Source organism: Plectropomus leopardus, chromosome 13, assembly GCF_008729295.1.
Source record: "Plectropomus leopardus isolate mb chromosome 13, YSFRI_Pleo_2.0, whole genome shotgun sequence".
Taxonomy (NCBI): domain Eukaryota; kingdom Metazoa; phylum Chordata; class Actinopteri; order Perciformes; family Serranidae; genus Plectropomus; species Plectropomus leopardus.
Genome location: NC_056475.1, coordinates 3,373,460 through 3,396,605, shown reverse-complemented (window position 1 = coordinate 3,396,605; position 23,146 = coordinate 3,373,460).

The window sequence follows — 23,146 nt, the reverse complement described above, 5'->3', positions numbered from 1 at the left end:
AAACGTTGCTTCCTGCCGTCTGGTATTTCCATCACATCCCATGTATTTGAGGATTATGGTGATATCAACCCATTTGGTTTCAAATGTCAATTATGATTGCAAACTATTTTCCATTCAGAACGCAGAAATGCTTCTATCTGATTATGGCACAAAGAGCTGCAGAGCTGTCGGACTCATTGGCATGCAAATGACTTGAATGCAAAGAAATGCTGTTGATTAGATCAATATTCGAGAAAAAGTTCTGAGTTGTTTTTCAGCATTTTTTTCTTGCTCTTTACGCGTGTATTGTTCCACAAAAATGGTAGAAACAGCATCAATATTGTAACAATAGAATATTGAATGTATTTTAATGAATAAATAATGTTGTGGGGTGGCAATTATGTCACTTGTTCGTTTCACATAACAGGCTTTTTTTCATACAGCATTATGAGTGAAAACGTGACATACTAGCTAATGAAATTGTTATACCAGCACATCAGTAGAGTCAACAGATGGTAAGTGTCACACTGCATTTCGCAAAACCTTATTTGGACGACCAGTCTTCTCCATTTAAGTAGCAAACGGAGTTTAAAGGTGTTATTATAAAAGAGAAACAACATTGTCCTCACTCTAAAACACGAGAAGAAGGTAATAAGCAATAAAAAAAGAAAAGTTAGAAAGAAATTAGTAAAAAAGTACAACAAAATTAGCAGAAATTGGTTGAAAAAAGAAATAAAGAAGAAAAATAAAGTTAAAAAAAGCAAACAAAGCTTGGAAAATGAGATTAAGAATATAATTCTACAACAAAATTTTAAATATGTAAAACATGTCATTATGATGTGCTCTGTAGACATTTTCCCTACATTACAAAAAAAATCTATATATTATTAAAGATATTATGTCTCAGGGTTAGTAATACAGTAGACACGTATTTTTTACATTGTGTGGATGTACTTCAGTGTTTGGATTTGGGGGTGTAATTTATGTATTTGTAGCAGATGCATTTATGATATTTGTGGATCTATTCTGTGTATGAATATACTGTTTGCTTTTGTTTTTTTCTGTGTATGTGCTTGTGGATCCATTTTCTTTTCTTTTACAGTAGAATAGATCTTTATTGTCCACTCGTGAAAATTTCTGTTTGGCTCCACATACACTAACAAAAACAGACATTCACACATTTAAATTTCCTCTACCATGGGTTAGAATGAATGTAATAAAAACACTGGCTAATGTTATTAGAGGCAGATGCAATCGCAAGCACCACCTCCGTAGCCTGGCTCGACTTCCCCCTCTCTAGTTTAGAGTTATGCTGATATGCAATATCAAAGCAACCAGGTCTCGAAAGTCTGAGGTCCAGTTTCCCTGCATGACCTCGTAATGACAGCAAGTGTTCTCTGGAGTAAGACATGCCAAGTGTTTGCACGGCAGAGCCAAAGATGATGGAGAATAGGGGAGGAAGTGTGCATAGGACAATCCAGACTCTCGTAATATCCATCGCCCATGCGTTTAGAAGCACAGTAACTCAAACAAAAAGTGAACATGTAGAAAAAACAATAAACAATGCAAAGTGTAAACCTCTGTATGGTTACTCCCCAACCTGTTGCTAGACAAAAAAAATGTTGGCATTGTATGTTTTCTCCAAACAAATGATTATGCTACATTTGCACGTTTCATTAGTTTCTAAAGTGATTTACTCTATGAGCTGACTTTGTCGTCAGGAGGTGGAGGGGATGGTGGATGGCTTGTCACCTATGTAAAACGCCTGCCAAGCTGCACAACAAACAACAGGACTGATTGTTTGTTAGTGAGTCATCCGTTCAACTTTTGTGCCACCAAACGTGGGAGGTTTTTAGTAATCCATTGCTGTTTTTCATGCTGGGATGGTGACAAAGAAAGCAATTGTTTTATGACAGAGATATTGCTCCTTTTCCCCCCAAAAAACAGAATATTTTAAGTCAAAACATCATGTTTTGGGGGAAACTGGACTGAAAATCTGTCATAGACTCATTTAAATTGCCTATATTAGTTAGTGAATTAACCCTTGGGGTGTGTTTGGTGCATTTTCTGCCCTTTTCATTCTAATTTTTTGAGATAATTTTGGCTGTGCTCATGTATAAGGTGTACATTTTAGACAAATAAAGACACAGAGTTACTTCAGAAGAGCCGAATGGCTTCAAAAAGACACAAAGCGACCACAAGGAAAAAGACAAGAATTAGTAAGAAAACCACTATAAAGTCTGTGTGTCATGTGGCGGACCAAAATGCAGACTTCAGGCAACAGGTACTTGAATAAATTTAAATCAAGATTAGAGCAAGGCAGTAAAACTGATGATAACATAATAAAACCAAGAATCAGACAAAGACTGAGCTGGAAACTAGGACTTCAATACGAACCAATGTGACGAGGGGATAAAGTAAAGGTGGAGAAAAAGTAGCAGAAGCTCATGTGAAGAAAATAAAGGTGATTAGGCAGAAGGAGGAGAGAGAGAGGTGATGAGAAAAACTCGGGAGCAGAGAAGGACTAACGAGGCTGATGCAGGGCAGCTGAGTGGATGGGCAAATGAGGGAGAGACAGCAGAGGAACACAGGAGGGAAAAAAACATATGCAGAAACTCAAAACACAATATTAATAACCACTTTGGCTTTGTTCATGCATATGGCATAGATTTTGGCAAGACGTGTGAAGTGTATTTTTGTCTAATCCTTTAACAGTCACACTAAGAAATACCTTTAAAAAAATTATATATTATATATATATTATAAATCATAGACCGCAGAATGTGTTAACAAAATGTGTCAATTTATTAAGAAAAAAACATTTTCTTAGTGTGTAAAATGTGTAAAAATCAATACAATAAAACAGAAGTCTGAAAATAAAGTTAACTTTATTCATTAAACATCTAAAAATAAATAAACATAAATAATAGATATAATTAAAATGAACCTAGTAACAGAAAAAAATCTGTATCAAATATATATGGTAAAAACAATTGTTGTTCTATAATAAAAATCTGTAAATAAAAGTAACTTTATAGAATAAGGGATGCAAGATAATGATTATTTCAACTGATGCCGATAATCCAATCACCAGTGGAGACACCGACGGAGACACCGGCGGAGAATGAGAGTGGAGCAGAGACACCAGTGCAGACACCGGCGGAGAATGAGAGTGGAGCGGACACCCAGGGAGACACCGGCGGAGAATGAAAGAGGACCGGTCACCGGTGGAGACACAGGTGGAGACACAGGCGGAGACACCGGCGGAGACACCGGCGGAAACAGCAGAGAATGAGAGCGGACCAAGCATACCAGCGGAGGATGAGAGCGGAGCGGAGAATCATCGGTATGACATCATAAGTCCCATTGATGAGTACTTATCGTGCAACTTAGTGCACTAGAATAAACTCTTAAAGGGCTCTGATGCATCCCTAACAAAATAAAATAAAACAAGAAATAAACAAATAAAAATAACATCTGTATAAAATGAAATTGGGTTTTGCCAGGTATTTAGTAGAGCAATTTTATGGGGAAAAAAAAAAGTCAACCAAGCGGTTACAATGCCTGTTCAGGTCTTTTAATCAGTCTAAATTACACTGTGTAAACAAAAGTGTTACATTCATACTCTTAAGTGCCAGTGAAACCCATTCAAACTGCATTTTTGATTCCACAGCCATCAAAGCATAAAAACATGCATTGTATTATTTCTGGGTGCTGAGCTTTTTCATTGGAATTTGTATTTTTCTTTTTTTTTTTTTTACCATATTTCACATATGGAGAAAATACATGCTATTTCCACGAGGCGCACTGTCACAAAATATATTGTTACAGTTCAAGGCTGTGACTAGAGAGGGCTCTTGTGGTTAAGAAGATTGTGTTTTATGTGTTTTAGGGTTCCTGGTAATTGTGTTTCTGTCCTCCTGTGTTCCTGTGCTCCTTCATATGCCCCCTGACACACCTGCCCTGCATCAGCTTCGTTAGTCCCTCCCTGCTTCTTCTGCCTAATCAGCTCATTCTCCTCACCTGAGCTTCTCCACTCTCCTGCACTTCATCCTGTCATCAGGCTATTTTATATTGAAGTTCTGGTTTTCAGTTCAGTTTTTGTTGGATACTTTTATTTATATTCTTCAGTGTTTTCCCTGCTCTAACCTTGAATAAAGAGTCATCTATTTGAGTTCCTCTTGCCTGCAGTCTCCTGTGTTTAGGTCCACCTGCTCCACACATGACACTAACAACACAGCACTGTTGAAACCTTTTAACATGTCTGCTACATAGCTTGAAAAAGTCAAGTATCTGTGGTTTGCAGGAACATACAATGCCAGCATTTGTTCTGGTGACTGTGTTCTTTCTTCCATAGGACCATAGGACCATAGGTGGAGTGCTGCTTATCTTTATTGCACTATATAAGTTTGGATTTTCTAAAAAGCAAAATGTTTCTGCCCCTCACCTAACCACATCACCTATATGATGATATTTCTTTTTTCTAAAAAGCTATAAACCAATGTAGTTAGTGCTGGCTGTTTTCCCCCTTAGATAAACAATTTTTCAGTGTTGTCCTTTTTTACTTTTTTTTATCCACTCTTCTTCATAATGTTTTGACATCTTGTTTTTGAGCTACAATAACAATCAATTTCATCCATGCAAATGTTTCAACCCATCTTCCCAACAAGCACTGCTGAAAAAGATTTCATTTGTTTTTTCAAACCTATTTTATCCAGCAACAGCTGTTCACCGGCTAATCTCATAAACACAGATTCTTTCACAGTAAAGGCCCACCACTACTGTTGTGTTAGATCATCAGTAGTATCAGATCATCAATAGTTTACTGCAGCAACAGAAAACAGTCGAGCTCCTGCTGACAAAGCACTCACCCCAACCCAACTGTTAAATAAGGAAATATTGTGCACAGGGAATTGTTGAGGTATTGCACTTGAGTGAATGTTGAACTGTGTGAATTTGTACAAGTATTAATGTTGTATGCATAAACTTATTTGACTTTACTGCCCACAGTAAAGATTTGTGCAAAACTTGAGCGATATTTTCAAAATGTCGATAAAACACAATTGCGAGATGACTGCGTTTCCACTGGGTGATATAATGCGACTTCTCTGTTTTTAACATTCCAAGAAGCATGGCAAGGATTTTCAAAACATTAGCAGGTTAATTTCTATTGCAACCTCCACATTAGCCATAATTATTTCCAAACGTAGGCGTGTTATGCGAGTGATAATGGAAAGGTAAGCTCCTTATACGTGGGAGCGGCCACATATGAGAGATTACTGGGAGCTGATAGTCTACGATTTCACTGAGGAATTGTGGATTCAAAACTTCGGAATGATCCCCTCAACTTGTGAAGAGTTATGTGATGCATAGGTGCATAGCCATAGCATCATGTGATTTAAAATAGCGAAAAAAAAACATTTCCATTTTAGTTCTGCGAAATATGTTTTTTTTGAGCTGCCTGAAATACCACATCATGCAGGGTAAAAAAGTTTTCTTCAAAACTGACATGTTTGCATTTATATTCACAGTTTCAAATTAGTGGGCTAGTTGAAACCCAGCTAGTGCAACACAGTGGCTCAAAAATCCTACATGCTATTCCTAAGGTGTGAAGCCCAGAAAACACCAGTCAATAGAATACCAACGTGAAACAAACGTGGTGGTCGTGGCTCCAAAAAAGTGGTCCTATGTTGCACAGTGAGAGGTTCAGGGACGGCTATTGTCACGGTCTTGCAGTGATGTTGTGATTCAGTCGGCGTAGCATCGTACAGTCTGCATACATCAAACTTGACTTAACTTTTGTCATACGTAGGTGTATTAGATTGACGACGCACAGCATAGCTGCACTAAAAGGAGAGAAAACTCAGAAATATGGAGCGACAGTGAAGTCAAGGCTTTACTGAGTATACATTCATCAGTAAAAATAAAATGCAACTTTAAGCAAAAGTTAAGGTGCTAAATCCAGCCACCAGCTGGCTTACATTAAGTCACTTTCACAGTGTTCACTTTCCAGAACTGTTTAGTCAGAAAAGGCTGACTGAACACTCAGGGGAAAACTGAGGATATGGGTACCATTTCTTTTTCATAGCTGCAATAGAATAAAAAATGATTTGGGAATAAAAAAATATAAAAAAAATTGTGGTTCCACAAAATCTGGCTCCCTGTCATTGTCTGTGGAGCAGCCTCAGACTTTAAACCCTCTGACATCACAAGTTTGAGACTTTCCTCTCTTGTGTGTGGCTTTGAAAGAGTAGCTCATATCGTGGCATGTTGATTGAACTATCCATGGCCATGGAAATAACATATTGGAATTCTTAATTTAGGTGGTGTTCCCCTTTAACAAGCCTCAAGGGGCTCCAGAAATATGCATTGTAAACTCATTAAAATGGTAGAAATGATGAAAGAGACTGATTGCACTCAACATTGGCAATAATCAGTTTTGTAACAGATAAGTGAATTTAACTTGGGTTAAATTCACCTTAAGGCACCACCCTTTGAAAATGGGAATTTGATAGCTATTTAATTAATTCTCAATTCTGAAGTTTAGTACTGAGTTCTTGACTTATGTACATTGTAATGTTTGAAACACACAAACCACATGAGGTTTGTTGATCTAAAACTGAATTTTGGAATGAAAACAGATTTGTTTTCTGTGTGGTCTACCTGAAGAATTTATTTGTAAGTAATTACAAAGTTTCCATGTGATTGGCCAGCTTTCTGCTCTGTTATCCTGATTTGACCTCCCACATTGTTACATACCTCCTTTATCCAGAAAACTTCCTGCACATGCTGTGAGTTTGTGTGCATGTGCTAAATAAGTGCTATAATGTGCCTTCATGCCAAAATGAATTTCATTACAGGAAAACTCTTTGGTTTTAAAGCAACCCAATTGCTAGAATAAATACTGAGATTGTACATGTCTACATACCACAGGTATGTTACATTTTATAGTGGATACATTGAAACTTTACATCTCAAAAACACTGGTTAACATGTGGTTACGTTTAGGCTGTGATGGGTTCCAGCCTGCTATGTTATCAACTGGGGCTGCCTGTCTGGTAACGTACAGCCAAGTCAGGTGCTGTCTGACTGACTCAACAGTGCATCCTGTACCACAAAACGTTTCATCCAGCCACATTAAAAACTGACGCCAACCAACAGCGTATCACACCGCTGGGGAAATTGGCTTTTGGCGCTGGTATCTTTTTGTAGCATGTCAGAAAATACAGGGATGCCTAGGTAAAAACAAACAAATATTTTTTGTGGTGTTATGCCTAATGGGGTATAGTGGGCCCCAATTGCAGCACAGAGCAGGTGACTAGTTGGCAATGACCTTTACTAAATCTTTTGGCAGGCTGAATGGAACAAAGGTGAATAGAATCTGGTTGCAGGTAAGTAGGGACAGTTGTTAATTCTGGGTTAGAGCAGACTTTATGGGTTGAGCAGAGCTCATAGAGAGACGGGGCCAAGATCACGTTCACAGGCGATAGGTTAGAGTTCGAGTGGGGAAATGGTGAATGTGGAGTGGACTGGCAGGTGAATGTATCAGGTAAGTTGCAGAAACACTTACAGCAGTGAGCTTGTGGGAAAGTGGGGAGTCCAGAGAAGGGCAGGCAGGGTTCATGGTCGAGGATGCAGAATTGGCGTCAGGCAGGCAGGCAGCAGAGCAGATGAATCCAGTAGGAGCAGGCAGCGGGATCATAAAGACAGCTGGGGAATCGATGTACCATCAGAGGAGCAGGAGGCTCTGAAGACGGCCAGATGGATGGTGATCTCTCTCGATGGAGCCGAATGCAGAAATGGCTCTGTAAAATCACTTTTGTGGCACTATATGGTGGAAACATAGCAACAAGTTGCATCTACATTTGGTGTCTAAAAGCCCAATAAAAGCTCAACGATTACTTGCCAAAAAACAGCATATTTTGTTTGTTTTGAATAGTAGTCAACAGCTTTGACAGGAATCTGATCCACCATCCTCTTCACCTCCCAATGATGCCAGCTCATCTACACCACTTTAAAATGATAATATGGAACGTACAAATGTAACATATCCATTGTTTGCAGAAAAGAACAATGCCATTATTTTCTTCTGGCGCTTGGGCTTAGTAATGAACACACTCAGAAAGTATGCACGTTGTAATATATGAAAAGGTGGAATTGAAGCAGTAAGCCTGTGAGCCTTCCTCTTACCTGAACACAGACGGCTCCTTTCTGCCTCTCTAGACCAAAACAAATGTTAATCTTCTGGGGATCACTGTAAGAAATTCTCCTTGTTGTGAGAAGCCTGCTGCTGCTTTATGCCGTTCTGTCGGTCGCCCCAGTTTTTTTTTTTTTTTTTCAGAGCTGGAAAAGGCCATTTGAACCATCTGTGGACTATATGCCCAGCACACACAGGAGCAGCTTGACAGTTGTCTTGTGCAATATATCTCAGTCAATCTGCGATCCGCTCCCAAATGTCAACAGTTTGACTGGACCAAATGAATAAATGATCACAAAGAAATCATTAAAATATGAAGTGACACTGGGTGGAAGAGGGAGGAAATTCTCCTTAAGGATAAACAAACAAAAGCGAAAGACTGCAAGATTGGAGCAGAAATCCATACACTCCACTGGGTCAGTGTGTGTGCCCTCGGGCTCAGGCTTTATACATGCTGCATTTCAAAACAACTCTACACGACATGATATATACAGTGCATAGTGATACAGAGAGGCTAGGCTTAGAAATAACCCATGTATTTGGTCATCCTTTAAAGATATGTATCTGATGTTCCATATTTTGTGGATAAAATGCTAATGAACCCTTTGAAACCTGGATCGACATCAGTTTTCTTGTGCTGCCTTTAGACGCCTTTCAAAACATTTAAACCTTTGAAACGGGTAAATTTGTTTGATTTGATTTGATTTTTTTTTAAAAAAACATGGAGGGGCAAAAGGCCATCAGCAATGTGGCATGAAAAGACAATGATCAGAAAATTATCAAATGACTAGGATGTTATTGGGGCGCCAGTAGGTTCGGCTGGTGGAGCTGACGCCTCATATGCCGAGAGTTTGATTCTGTCCTCGGCCCTTTGCTGCATGCCATCCCTCCCTCTCCCCCTTTCATGCTCTATCTTACCTACTAATAGAGACATAAAAAGGCTGTAAAAAACATCTTTAAAAAATAAAATAACTAGGAAATTATTATTATGTTATATATAAATTATTACAAATAACAAGGAAAAATGATCAAATACTTAGGAAAAAATATCCATTTTTTTAAAAATAATTATCATAATTACACATTCAAAATTAGTTATTTATTTATCTGCTTATATTCATAAATTTTTTTATTTTATTTAGAACTGTTTTCGGGCATTTCCTGTTTTTTATTTTTCATTTTGCTTATTTGTGGTCATTTTTAAATATACCTTTTTTTATTTTTATTTTTTTACAATTTCTTGGTAATTTTCAAGTCAATCCTTGTTAAGTTTGTCATTGCCTTCTGTCAGTGTTTTAGAAAGAAATCAAGCCAGTTCTGCTCAGCTTTCAAACGGGCATGGTAAAAATGTTTTGGAATATACAATTTTTTGTTAAATTCAAATCAAAGCACACTAAAATTATATCAAGTCAGTCTTATTTTCTAATATGTCAATATCCCTCCAAAACAATAGCTCCACTCTCAATGCATGTCCCTCATATGAAACCAAGTCAAAAATAGCAGAAATAGCACAGAGTCTACATAACAAAGCTTTGATGGTATCATGGATATTTGACATCAGTGCAAACTCTTTGCTCATCAGAATATGAGATGACAGATACAAATGGAGTCAAACCAGATGACCTTATTAAAATGGATCTTTCCTACATTCAAATATCACCGCTCCTATATCACCCTCCTTTGTGCTGAAGTCAAAGCAGAGGTGATGATATCCTTCAGCAAGGTCCATAATGTTGGATCACCCCCCCATCACTTTCACACTGCACCGCTCCGAGTCTATACCAGGCTCTTCAGAGATGGTGCTTTCAAGATAGCACAACAGTAATTGCACAGATAAAATGGAGGATCAAAAGCATGTGTGTTAGATCTGCTGGGCAGCTTTGTTGTCATCTTGTAAGATGAGTTTCCACCGCGGCTGGAGCCAAGATTTTGGAGAGATTCGAAACACACATTGTTTTTCATATTTTACTTATTCAGTCAACTGTTTAGTTGTTTTCACCCAGCAACCTTGTGAAGGGGAAAATGAACACATTTTGTTGGTTTATAAGCTATTTTTTAAAATTACAGGTGCACAATACATCAAAACATTAATAGCATTAGAATAGTTTTAGAAGTATTTATACCTTTTAACCTTGAACAACCTGGTTTGATTTCTGTCAAAAACATTGGGGAAAAAATAAATCAGCAAGAAATGTTTTGCAAATTGCAAGAAATTAGTAGATTTAGAAAATTATTTTTTAAAAAAAAGTAAGGGGAAATTTCTAGAGAACTATACAAATTATCACAATGATATATTCAAAATTATTTTAGAATTACAATTATTAGAACTTTTAAGAATTTTTTCCCGGTCATTTCCTTTTTTTTCAATGTCTTGTTTTTTTGTTAATTTTCATGTAATTTTCTTGTACTTTTTGCTAATTTATTGATGATTTTTTTTTTAGTAATTTCTTGTTAAGGTGCTCTTTGCCTTCTTCCCATGTTTCTGAAAGAAGTCAAGTCAATTTCCCATGGTTTCAAAGGGTTGGAGGAACTCACATATGACAATTAAAACATTTGTTTAAAAAGAAATTGAAAGACGGCTGTCAGCAACAAAAGAAGAAATGACCCCCCAAAAATAGCAAGAAATTAGGAAAAAGCACAAGGAAATTATCTGATTATCTGTTATCTATTATCCCTAGCTTTTCTAAAAATAATATCCTTTATTGCAATTTATGAAACATTTATTAGCAAGTTTCTTACTGTCTTTTCCCCATGTTTTTGAAAGAAACTGCATCAATTTGAAAGGTGTCTGAAAGCAATACAAGAAAATATTTCAAATTCAAACAGATTCTCCCTGTGAAAGTAGAAAAGAACAAAAAGGTATGGAAAAAGGAAGTGTCCACAGCGATTAAATGAATCAACAGAGGGGAGAGGGTGAGAGCGGGAGTATAGGAATAAAAGAGAAAGGAGAGAGAGGAAGACAAAATACAATTCTCCACTGAGTGACACTTCAATTAGCCTGCTGTCCTCCCCGGCTCTAATAGTCAGAGGGTGAACGATGCAGCGACAAGGCAGGTCATTAAAACATCTTTAAAACTCCTAAGGTTTACTCAAGGCCAGTGATTAAAGATCTGTTCCCTGACAGGTTGCCAGACCTTGTTCCCATCTCCCCCAAGAAATAAAAGCAATTTCATTCTAATAACAAAGGCCAAGTGATTGCCCACATAACAAAGGGTGGAAAAAAGGTCTCTGTGAGTCGGATACCTCAGCACATGTTTGAAGCCATGTCCTAGATAAAAAAGGCAAATCAATACTGTTCCTCTGCTTCTTCCTCCCACACCTCTCATAATATAGTCATCATAGAGCAAAGACATCTTGATTAAAGTCTACATTATCTCTGTGGGTCCAAGCGTTTGGGATTACATTCAGACTTATTCCTGCCTCTCAGCTGAGTGATATGACAGAGCGGAAAAAATGACTGCGAAGTGACAGAGTAAAACTCAGTAAACACATCTTTTTATTTTGTCCTCATTAATTAAGACACCCTTTGAGAGTGACGACAGTTACAGGAATGTGGTTAATTAAGGGTAAGAACTCGTGAATGGATGTCACAAAGAAACAACGGTCTTTGAAAAATGGAAAAGCAGAGACTCCCACTGCAAGAGGCGTAAATGGTGAGGCAATCCACTATGAAATATTGTGTACATAACGGGGGCAGGGGATCCTTGTTTCAAATTAAGACACAGAATTTATCAACACGATGTACACTCAAAGATGAGCAAAAGAGAATATCTGTCAGTTTTTGCACATTAGAAGTAGGTTGTGTAAAAAGGCAATATTAATTATGCAGAAGTTTTGTTTTGTGGACTCAAAAAGTACAGAAAACCTCCCGGTTGGGATGGATAATTATTTGCAATATGAAATTTCAACAAAATGGAAAAATACCACATCTTTATTTGTGCACTCTGAAAAGTGAGTGTACAAATCTGACCCATTGGTCCTTTGGAAACAACACAACTGACAGTTGTGGCTTGGCCTTGGCCTCTTTGTCAAGATTCGCCAGAAGTAAGTTGCTATGTACTGCCTTAAAACAAGAAATTGCTAGTAATCCATGACAGGAGGTAGTACAAATGGGAAATCTGCCATACAATTCCCTCGCTCTTTTCAAATACCCGAAAAATGGAGAATGCGGGCTGCTAAATAGAAACTGCAGTAATAATTGGAATTGTTTGCATTCCAATTACAGGAAACCTCTACAACATACAGATATCCGGCACATACTTGTCAAAAGACCTTTCAAACTGGACTTCAACATCACACAAAGCACCTTTCTACCTCCGTCGACAAAGGGCCCTATAATTTCCCTCAATTCATTCATTCACAGACACACTCACACAGTGATGGCAGCGGGTTACCATGCAAGGTGCATGGGAGCAATTTCTGGACTGCAAATGGACTGCATTTATTTGGTGCTTTTCCAGTCTCAGAAACCACTCATAGTGCTTGACAAAACAGGCACCATTCACCTGTTCATCATCAGTGGCTGAGGGTACCATGCAGAGTGCCACCAGATCATCAGATAAACATTCACATGCAAATTCAAGCCTGATTCTTTGTAGGTTGCTCAACACTTTTGATGAGTGACACTCGACAGAAATAATGGATTTTTGACAGAAAAGTGCTTCGCTTAACATTTTTCTTTCACGTTGCACCATAATCATTTTTGGTCGCCCAATGTGATTGGTAGTGTTACTGTCGTCACCCTGGAGATAGTTTTCAGTCCACACAGACCTGCATTCAGTGTCTCTGTCCATGGAAGCAGCAGGCTCAGCCAACATTTGTATCAATGAAAATGGGCTGAAAAATGGGCACTATATTGGGATTGGTTTCATATTGGCCCCATGCCAATTGCACCACAAGGGTTATGCTAGCTACTTTGGTTCCAAGTGGTTGTGGGTCAGAAACAGGTTTCTTATGCATAGGGCCATGATAGAAGTAGTGGAAAATCCCATATAGGGACCATGTTTTAGCCTATTTACTACCCACATTGCCTGCACATACATATGTTGGTTGGGGCACGGCAGCGACCAAACTGCCTTTAGTTGGCTTACCAACGACTGACATTAACTGAACTAAAATATTTTTTATGTCAGCTCATCTGGACTGTGTTTGTCTGTACTGATTAACTAGTCAATACCCAGGGATATGTGCACTGTAACTAAATGCATACTTCAGGGGATGTGTATACCAATACCTTGTGCAGACCAGACCTTTTAATTGGTGCAGACTTTGCCAAAAATGCAAATAAACAGGCTAAAAAGATTCTTTGTAACAACATAGGTTTTTATCCACTGTGAAATAATGAAAAAATAACACTTTATTTCTGTCACTCAAATTGCAATTCCACTTTTGACCACAGTGTGGTTTGCAATGGCAAAGACTGTTATGCAAAACAGTTTTCTTTTTTCAAAGTAGGATGTCTTTTAATCCCCAGACCCCTGTGAGGGGGATCCAAAAACCTTCTACTTGCACTCCCTGCTCTGACGGGCTCCACACACAAAGCTAACTCCATCCATTTAGGTATTTAGTACAGTGACAATCAGCTGTGTTACTGCAGTTTGGAAAGCTCCCCCCAAAAATATAAGACCTCAACACACACACACTCGACTCAATAACAACCCTATTTTACTGGAAAAACAAAAAACCCCAAACCTTATTTTCAACATTACAAGATAGAAAATCACATGGTGGCCTTGAAGCACCAAATTTTCTTCACTACTTCTGGTGAAATCAATTTCAGTACTTATTCAAATGGACTCATAAGCAGAAAATAACCCATGGCTAGACTTGGAAGAAAATCAATGTAAAAACTCCCACTTCATACTTTGATGAAGTCAAAGGTGGGTGAAAACAGCCAAAATGGTGATATGAGGTAGATTTGTATTATGTCCAATGGTGCATGCCAGCAAAAAGTCCAAATCATTCTAAGCTAACAGTAATGGCATTTAACTGTAAAGAAACCTGTTGCTGCAAAATAAATAAGACATCTTTGTTCACACTGCATGAAATAGAGCTGCTCGATCATGTTGCACTTTGGGCAATAGCTTCTACTCATTTGACTGTTGTACTGAGCCTTCACTGCCTTTTCAAAAAAACACCAAAGCTTTTAGTGGCTGACAGTTCACATTTATACTGTTTGAGGTCCTCTGTGTGCTGCAACCGTTCACAGGCGTGCTGGAAAACAACTAAATGATGGGAGTGATTTGGGCCGTTATCTTTGTTGTACTGCCTTAACTCTGCAGCTCACCACTTTCTGACACATCCTCATATTTATTGTGTTGTAGGTGGAGGACAGGGGGCAATGAAATGCTCCAAAACATTTACTGTATGACAGTTACAACTACAAGGCTATATTAACAACACAAACTAGTGAATGTTTTGTAATGTTAAAAAATAAAAATAAAAAGATAACAAGGACACACGGCGCCAAAGATGGAAGGCTGCCAGTACATTGAGCTGCACTGCAGAGAGGAGGGGATGACACTGCCATTACTTTAACAGCCACAGACAGGCCGGCAGGGAAAAAAAATGAATGAATGACCCAGTGGCCCTGAACAGGACAAGCGGTTTAGAAAATGACTGTATGCTCAACAAAATACATTGTTTCGTAACCGCCCTCCACCCTCCATGATGCACAGTGTTGTCTGATGTTACACCCCTACCAGCAGGATGACTTCATTTGTGTCTTCCAAACCGTTACAAACCACTGTAGGAAAACAAATCAGTTCAATGGTGTTAATATTATTTGGCTAGCTTTAGGAAAAGTTTGTATTTTAGGTGAAAATAAAAGATTTTAAAAGGGGAACTTTGTTGTCATGGATACAACAATCATCAGTGGTTAAGGTTAAGGAACAATCATGGTCATGCCTCAAAGAAACCCACTTGTGATTTAAAGCTGGAAACAACACATTTTGACCCAAAGTTGTTAAATATAGCTGCTTTGCAGTGGACGTCTACATATTACGCTCTAGGTATCTTTCTGCGTCTGCTGTAGACATTCTGGGATGCCGCTACCATGATGTCGACAAAAGCACATAGCAACCAATGTCGGGATGTCTACAAATGCACATGCTTAGAATTAGGTAACAAAGGTACAGATGGTGAGGTTTAGGCAAAAAAATGCACATGGTAAGATGTAAAACCAAAACTATCTAATTCAGACAGGAAGCAAACACTGGACACCTGCATGAAATTCCAGATTTTGTTGGATCCATTCACCCTACAGGGACCTTCATGCACCTTATAGTACATCGTCACCAGCAGCGTTTCAACCTGACACTGTCCTGCGTCATATCATGCGGACATATCTGCACATCATGCTGCCACACCAGGAGCTGTCCTGTTGCCTCGTGGCGTGTTATAACACTGCGTAAGTTTCCCTACAGCAGTGTTACAAACTGACGTCACCCGGTGGGTGTAATTTTTCCATGAAAGGTGTCTAAACAACAGCAAATTATTTACGTATATTTTTTTTACGTAAAGAAAATTGACTGAGAAACCAAAAGCATTACCCTGAGTGTTAGAATTACAAGACTAACTTAAAATCAAACTTCTGACTAAGTTCAAAATTCTCCATGCAACACCCTGTTTCCAAATAATGCTGTAGTGTCCCATAATTTAAAACAGCAGCAAACTGTTAAGGGCCTCTGTCCTGTTGTTTCAACAGGAGCCACCCACAATGCATTGCTAACTACAGCACCAAACCGTTTTACATAAATACAGTATTTTACTTATGGAGATTGTCTGTAAATTAACAGCAGTTGCTTACAGAGTGACTGAATAGATGAAAGCACGTAAAGAAATTATTACTTAAGGGACTTAGTTATTCGTCTTCTTCGCACTGCCTCATTCCTCATCATCAGTTTCCTCAATTGCAGCTGTCTAGGATACAATATGGAGCTCAGTTCACTAAAACAGCTGCTGTATAAGAGCCTCTGCCTCCAAAGTCTTAATGGTCTGCCATTACAATGTGGAGGCAGCACACAGGGTCAGGGGTGTGGGATGGAAAAATGGCCTTAAATTTGAAGCAGACCTTAAAGTAATTAAAAGCCTTGACACCCCACACAAAATGCCATTTCTACCAACATGCAGGGATGTTTTAGTCTTACAGTCACAAAGAAGCTCACATTGAATGGCTGAATAAATACAGGCAACACACTGAATCTCCAGCCCAGAAGTCAAATTTTGGCATTTTATGTGTCTGCAAACAATAAATTTGTAACATTTGTATGTTTAATATCGCATAAATATTTCTAAATGGATATAATATATGAGCTGCTTTTGTCATCAGGAGGTGGAATTGGTTGGTGTGTCACCTCCAAGCTGTGGACCAAAAATTCAGCAGAGCCGGGCTTTCTTTAAATGAGCTGGTTCGATAAACCCTGAAGCCTCATTCAGAGCTGAGAAGGTGCTACGAATGTGGTTATCAACTGTCTCTGTTAACTCAGGCTTTCTGCTTCAGACTCCAGGTGAGTTCACAGAAAGCAAGTCAAATGATGCGTTCAGCACGCAATTTCACACTGATAATTGATCGTTCACAGACTTACGTCCGCCTTTGAAGAATAATAAAATGTATTACAGCACAAAGCTGCACAATAAAGGCAAGAGCTGACAGAAAATAATGTATAGTGAGTGCACTGGTTAATATAAGCTATCTCTTTAGGCTATTTTATCACTCTGTTATTTCTACTGCGACAGCTGCACAATCTGCTGCTCTTAAACTTAAAACTTGATGCACTGGATTTGAACAGTATAGCTAATCAAGAACTACTATTTTAGGTTTGACACTGTCCTGTAATGGAGGAGACATTTTTGAACAAACGAATTTTACAGACTAAATAATATCTGTGATAAATGCCAACAGACTAATCTATCAGCTGTAATATAATACCAATGTAAAAACAGACTTCGGCAAATCATAGCTAATTATATAAACATAAGTGGTAACAAAACGGTATGATTTGAAGGAATAACACTGCATTTAATGTGAAATTAACATCATCCTGATTAAAAAGTTATAGTGACCTGTTAATGTTTAATGCATTAAAGAATCGCTTTTAGAGCCACTGTCAGCTGACCAGAAAACACCACAGACACATTCAGTGATTCTGTGAGAGACACAACCACATGAATAAGGTAAACAATATTCATGGTAAGATTTTCTGCATCACTGAAAAACTGTTGGTCCCTGTGTGAAAAACAAAAGAGCTGAAACTCAGAACATAACCTGCTCCCGACCGAGTTAAGTTTGCTATACAAGTTACCATGTTGATCTAGCCAGGTTAAAAGAGAGCCACAGTCGTATTACAGGAAACCTTGTCTTTAGACTCAACATACCTCACTAAGGCACTAATCCTGCTTTGTGGTACACCCCTCAGGTGTCATGTGGTGTGGAGCAGGTGGAGCTAAACACATGCAACTGCAGGCAAAAGGAACTTGAATAAATCACTTATTATTCAAGCTTAAAGCAGGACAAAAAAGCTACACTGATGATCATATAACAAAGCATCGAACAAAGACTTAACCAAAAACTAGGACTTCAATACAAACTAATCTGATGAGGGGATGAAGTGCAGGTGGAGAACTGAAGGAGAATAAAGGTGACGAGGCAGGGAGCTGATTGGCTGGAAACGCTTTGAAGGTTTGAAGGACTAATGAGGCTGATGCAGGGCAGGTGTGTAAATGGGCAAACGAGGGAGAAGCAGCAGAGGAACACAGGAGGGGAAAAAGACAGAGAACAGAAACTGAAAAACCCATAAAACACAATCCTCTTAATAAACTGACTGAGTGAAGACAGACTAACTAACATAGGCAACTTATTTCAGATTCCCAAAAAGTCTGTACGTGTCAGGGCAAACACGTTCTCACTCCCAACTTTTCACACTACATATTATAGCTAGGAATCCAAGGAATTTACACGCCTTTCACAAGCTATTTAACCCTTTAAAACTGAGCAAATAACTTTGATATCTGTCTAAAGAAATTAGTAACATGCCACAAGAATATTACCTAAATTTCTAAAAAGGATATTTCCAAAAAAACAGGGAAAAATAAACCTTTAACTAAAAATATATTTTCTTCTTTTTGCTCATTTTTGGGGCATGTTCTGTGAAGTTACTTGCTGTCTCTCTTTTTTTTTTAATAAAGAAGTTGAACCAATTCTTGTTTTTTTATCACCGTCCTCCTTAAACAAAGACAGAACACCACAAACAGTAAAGAAAAGATCCACTTGAACTGAGAAAGACAACTTGACAGCCAGAGAGACACTTGTTTTGTTTGTTTATATTTCCAGAAATTGCAGAAATATTAAAAAAGAAAAAGAAAGTGTGAAAATCTGTGGTTATGATAACAGCTGGCTGTGTCAAAACAGCATGCAGACAAAATTCATAAACGCTTTCCAACCTGTGACTCAATACTACATTGGACTGGGCACCATAGCCTCTCAGTTAGCTAGTGGGACTTTTTTTCACATGAGAGGCAATTACCAGTATTGAAAATTATTCTCCAAGTTAATTCATCTGCATTGAGCAGTGCATTATTGTAGCGGCATTATGTGCTTGAATCCGTCTTTACAAATTTGTAACAAAATTGAGAAACGGTCTGGAGCTAAATTGCTTCCTTCCCGGCTTGTGATGTTCAGAGGCGGAATCTTTGTTTAAAATATGTAAATAAATAACTGCCTTTCTTCAAAGCCATTTAATGAAAGAGTGGTTCTCCTATTAAAAATGTTTCCTGAACTTTCAGAATAGTCTCCCTCACGTCAATCAATTCGTAATTCTAAGCAGGGGAGGAAATGCAGAAAATAACCACATGAATGCTCGAAATGTTCCAGTGTCTGCACGCCTTTTTATGATTTTAGAAAAAAAAGGGAGACGCTGAATCATGATGATCATGATGGTTTCCCTCGGTCCGTGTCAACGCCAGATGCACTGATAAGACACAAAACACATGAGTTGTATGTGTGTGTGAATGCGCTCAAGTGTGGGTGTGGATGAGTCAAAGAAAACCAGATAGAGAACATAAAAACAGAAAATGAAGCAGCTCAAAGGAGCGCTGTAAATGAAATAGTCATCCCCTGGCAGCCTCTGCACACACACACACACACACACACACACACACACACACACACACACAGTCTACCTTTAAGTGGTTATAAATCTGGTCCAGTGCCTGTTGTAATCAGCCTCACACAGTGTCAGTTATAACTGTTTTCTTATATAACTCATGAATTTTACAATTTCGACTAATAGCATGATTGCTATCAAGATGAGTCAAATGTAACGCTGCTGATCAATCCGTCCTTGCATGTAATGAAAAGCTATAAGTAGAACAAGAGCACCCAGTCCAACACATTTTCACTTCTAACTCTTATAATGCGAAATGTATCAGCTTGGTCGACACTCACATCATCTCATCAGCCCAAGTCGTCACATATTGCTGCTTTACAGGTGACTTCTGTGTCTACATATTACATTTTCGGTATCCTTCCTATACTATTCAGCTGGCCATCAGTCACTTGAATACGCTGTAATCTGTCATTGCAACTTCTGACAGCTGTCAATCAGCTGTTAACGAGCTGTCACCTGTTTGCGGCTCCATGTTACGCATTTGCTGCTGCACAAGGGTCGTGGGTTAGAATAGCTGGAACAGCATACTCTCTTGCAAATTACAGACTCTGACCATATGTTGTAAAACATCCAGGTTGGCATACTGCATGCAAGATACCATGCATTGGGACATACTTTTTTTTTTTTTTTTTTTTGCTGTACTATTCAATATGGTAGTATGGCTATTGGATCACACAGTAAGGAACAGAAGAATAGAATATCATAGAACAGAACAGAACAGTATATTTTATTGGGGAAGTGGGAACAAACGAGTTGCTTGCAGGACTAGTGAGGGACAGATGAAACTAATCACAGTGGAGCAAACAATCAAAAAGTCAGGGAGACACACAAAGACAGGATGTAAATCCAGACATGACTAAAACAGGTAATAGACTAAACATGAAAGAGTACATGAATCAAGGAAAACAACACAAACAAAGCATCTAAAGACCAAAGTCCACAAAATAACAGAAAACCCAGGATCATAACACATCCCTTAATATATAACCCCATCCCAAGCCATGAATTCAAATTTACCCTGAATTAGGTTTATAGTTTGGTGCTCTAATGTGTTCCATAGAACTGGATCATAAACTGGTTTTATCAAAACCAACAAGAGTTACTCCCTTGTGTTATAGGTATGCCTTCGTGCACCAGTCAAATTGCGCTTATAGTTTACATCTGTGTCTGTGAAAATATGAATGCTTCACAAACATCTCCCCCCGACAGCACAGAAGATCTATACAATGAGCACAGTTTCAACACAAGTGTCACCAATTCAGTATCTGACCAAATGTCTCCCCTTCTGTTCCTGAGATATGATGCTGAATAGCTGCCAGAAAAGTGCTTTTGCTAAACACCACTTCATCATTTTATCCTGTCAGACATTTGTAGGAAGTTTTAGTATATAAACTCTTGAGTTATGGCCAAAAACATGTCCGATGAGGTCACGGTCACCTTGTCCTTTGACCACCGAATTCTAATCAATTCATTCTTGTCCAAGTGGTTGATAGTGGCAAATTTTAGGAAAATTCCTCAACACCTTCTTCAGATATTGTGTTCAATAGAATGAGATGGATGCAAGGTCACAGTAACCTTGACCTTTGAACACCAAAATCCAGCCAGGTAATCTTTGAGTTAAAGTTAAGATTGTGCCAAATTTTAAGAAATTACCGCAAGATGTTTGTAAGATATTGCATTCACAAGAAAGGGACAGATGAGGTCACTGTGACCTTGAACTTTTACCTATGACCACCAGAATCAAATCACTACATTGTTGAGTCCAAATGAAGGTTTTTGCCAAATTTAAAAATTCTAACGATATCGGGTTCATGAGACTGAAATGACTGTATGTATGGACGGACGGAAAACCTGAAAATGTAATGCCTCCAGCTATGGCTATCACCAGCATGGAGGCATAAAGAATATTAAACAGAGTTACTGCTGATCATTTGGATGATTTGGAGAATCTACAGTAATTTGCTGCTCAGTCACTGGATAGAATCCCCACGAGATTTTGGCAAAGATATTTGCAAAGCCACACCCTCCCTAATTGACACCGAAATAGTTCACACATAGGTTATAATGCAGCTGCAGATGCAGAGCAGCGATCACTGCTGGGCCTGACTCTCTGCACTTTAATGAGATGAGTATGCAAAAGGTCTCCACTATATTAACTTTATTAGACTTGTACATGTCGTTCCAACGACACAAAATAAGCTACTTTTAGCAATTCTCAAAATGAGGGTTCATTCAAAGGTTAATTATCATCACACCACATTCATCTCCATGGTGATTTTTTTCTCCGAGGTGTGAAGTTATAATGTTAGTGACGCTTTCCCTACAAAATCACTGACTTTAAAAGAACACCATATGGTAAACTGTGGACATTCGACCCTGTGTGAAATCGTCTCTTAGCTTGACTCTCGACCAGCGTGGCTGCTAATCACAGCTCATTAGCAGCGAAGCACAGAAAGATGGCCACCTGTAAATATCAAACCAACAAGTCAGTTTCTCCCTGAGTCAAACGCTGCAGCATTCACAGATGTTCCAAAAGACACGAACATTTTTATTTGACATCATTTAAAAGTTTCAAAAGTAAATTGGCTGAGGAGTGCTACTTCACACATGCAGTAACAAAAAACAGGTGCTCTGTGGATCCAAGGTCATATGAGACCAAAAAGAAGTAAGAAGTTACACTTGTACTTTGCTTTGTGTTCAAGAATTTAATAAATTCATCCATCACATTCATTTACATTTATTTAAAGGAGTGTGCCTTGGAATATTATAGTTATGATGTATTGACCACAAAGCAAAGGACAAGAGTAACCCTTTTTTGGTCTCATAAAAGTACTTGTGAAAACTAAAGTTAAACCTTGGAAACACATAAAGTCAGATGTAGGTATTGTCACTGGTGGTTGAGAGACTTTTGATACAGCATGCCTACTTTTTCTTTTCGAATATTGAAATTCAAAAACTCTCACACTGAAAGATGATATTGTCTACATTATTTTCTTTGTTCATCTGTGGAGGGGCACTGGGTCACATTACAGTTGCTCTCAAGTATTTCCATGGAAATATTACAATTTGGTTTCAAAGTGTTACAAATATCTGGTTCATCCATCTATGTAATGTATTCAAACATAAAGGATCACAAACCATTTGGTCATCATTAACAAAAGCCTAATGCAGTATATAAAATGTTACAATGTTTGCAACAATAAACTGTTCAAACAACAAATCATGTTTTTTTCTATTAGAAAACATTATTGTTATTTCGTTGTTGCTAACAGTAAAATAACTATTAAGGCAACAAAAGTCCAGGGTTGTGTTTTAAATTAGTATGGTTGTTCCTAAGGAGATGTCAAGTATGTATGTCTCACCGTGTTATCATGAAAATCACTCCACTGATGTTTGGTTTCACACATGACATGAACGGCAGGCTCCCAGGTGAAAGTCCTCTGTCTGTTCCGCTTATCCACCCAAGCTCGGTAGACAAATTTACGCCAAAGGCTGCCTTCTTGCATCAATGTTAGATGCCGAGATCCACTGACAAAGAGCTGGGTTGTTGCCCGCTATGTGAGAAATAGCCATCACCATGCATATCACACAGCTGCAAAAAGGTGCCTCTGTGCGTTGGATGATGACATCACTTAAAAAATAGTATTTGACAAGTTGGGAGTAAGAACAAGCTGCTGTGTCCAGGGGCCCACTGTCTCATTATCCACCCATGATCACTGGGGGGCATGCATCGTGATTTATTTACATATCTTGACCCAGAGGGGCACAAGGGCCCGTTGTGATAGTGTGCATTGGGGCCCGTCAT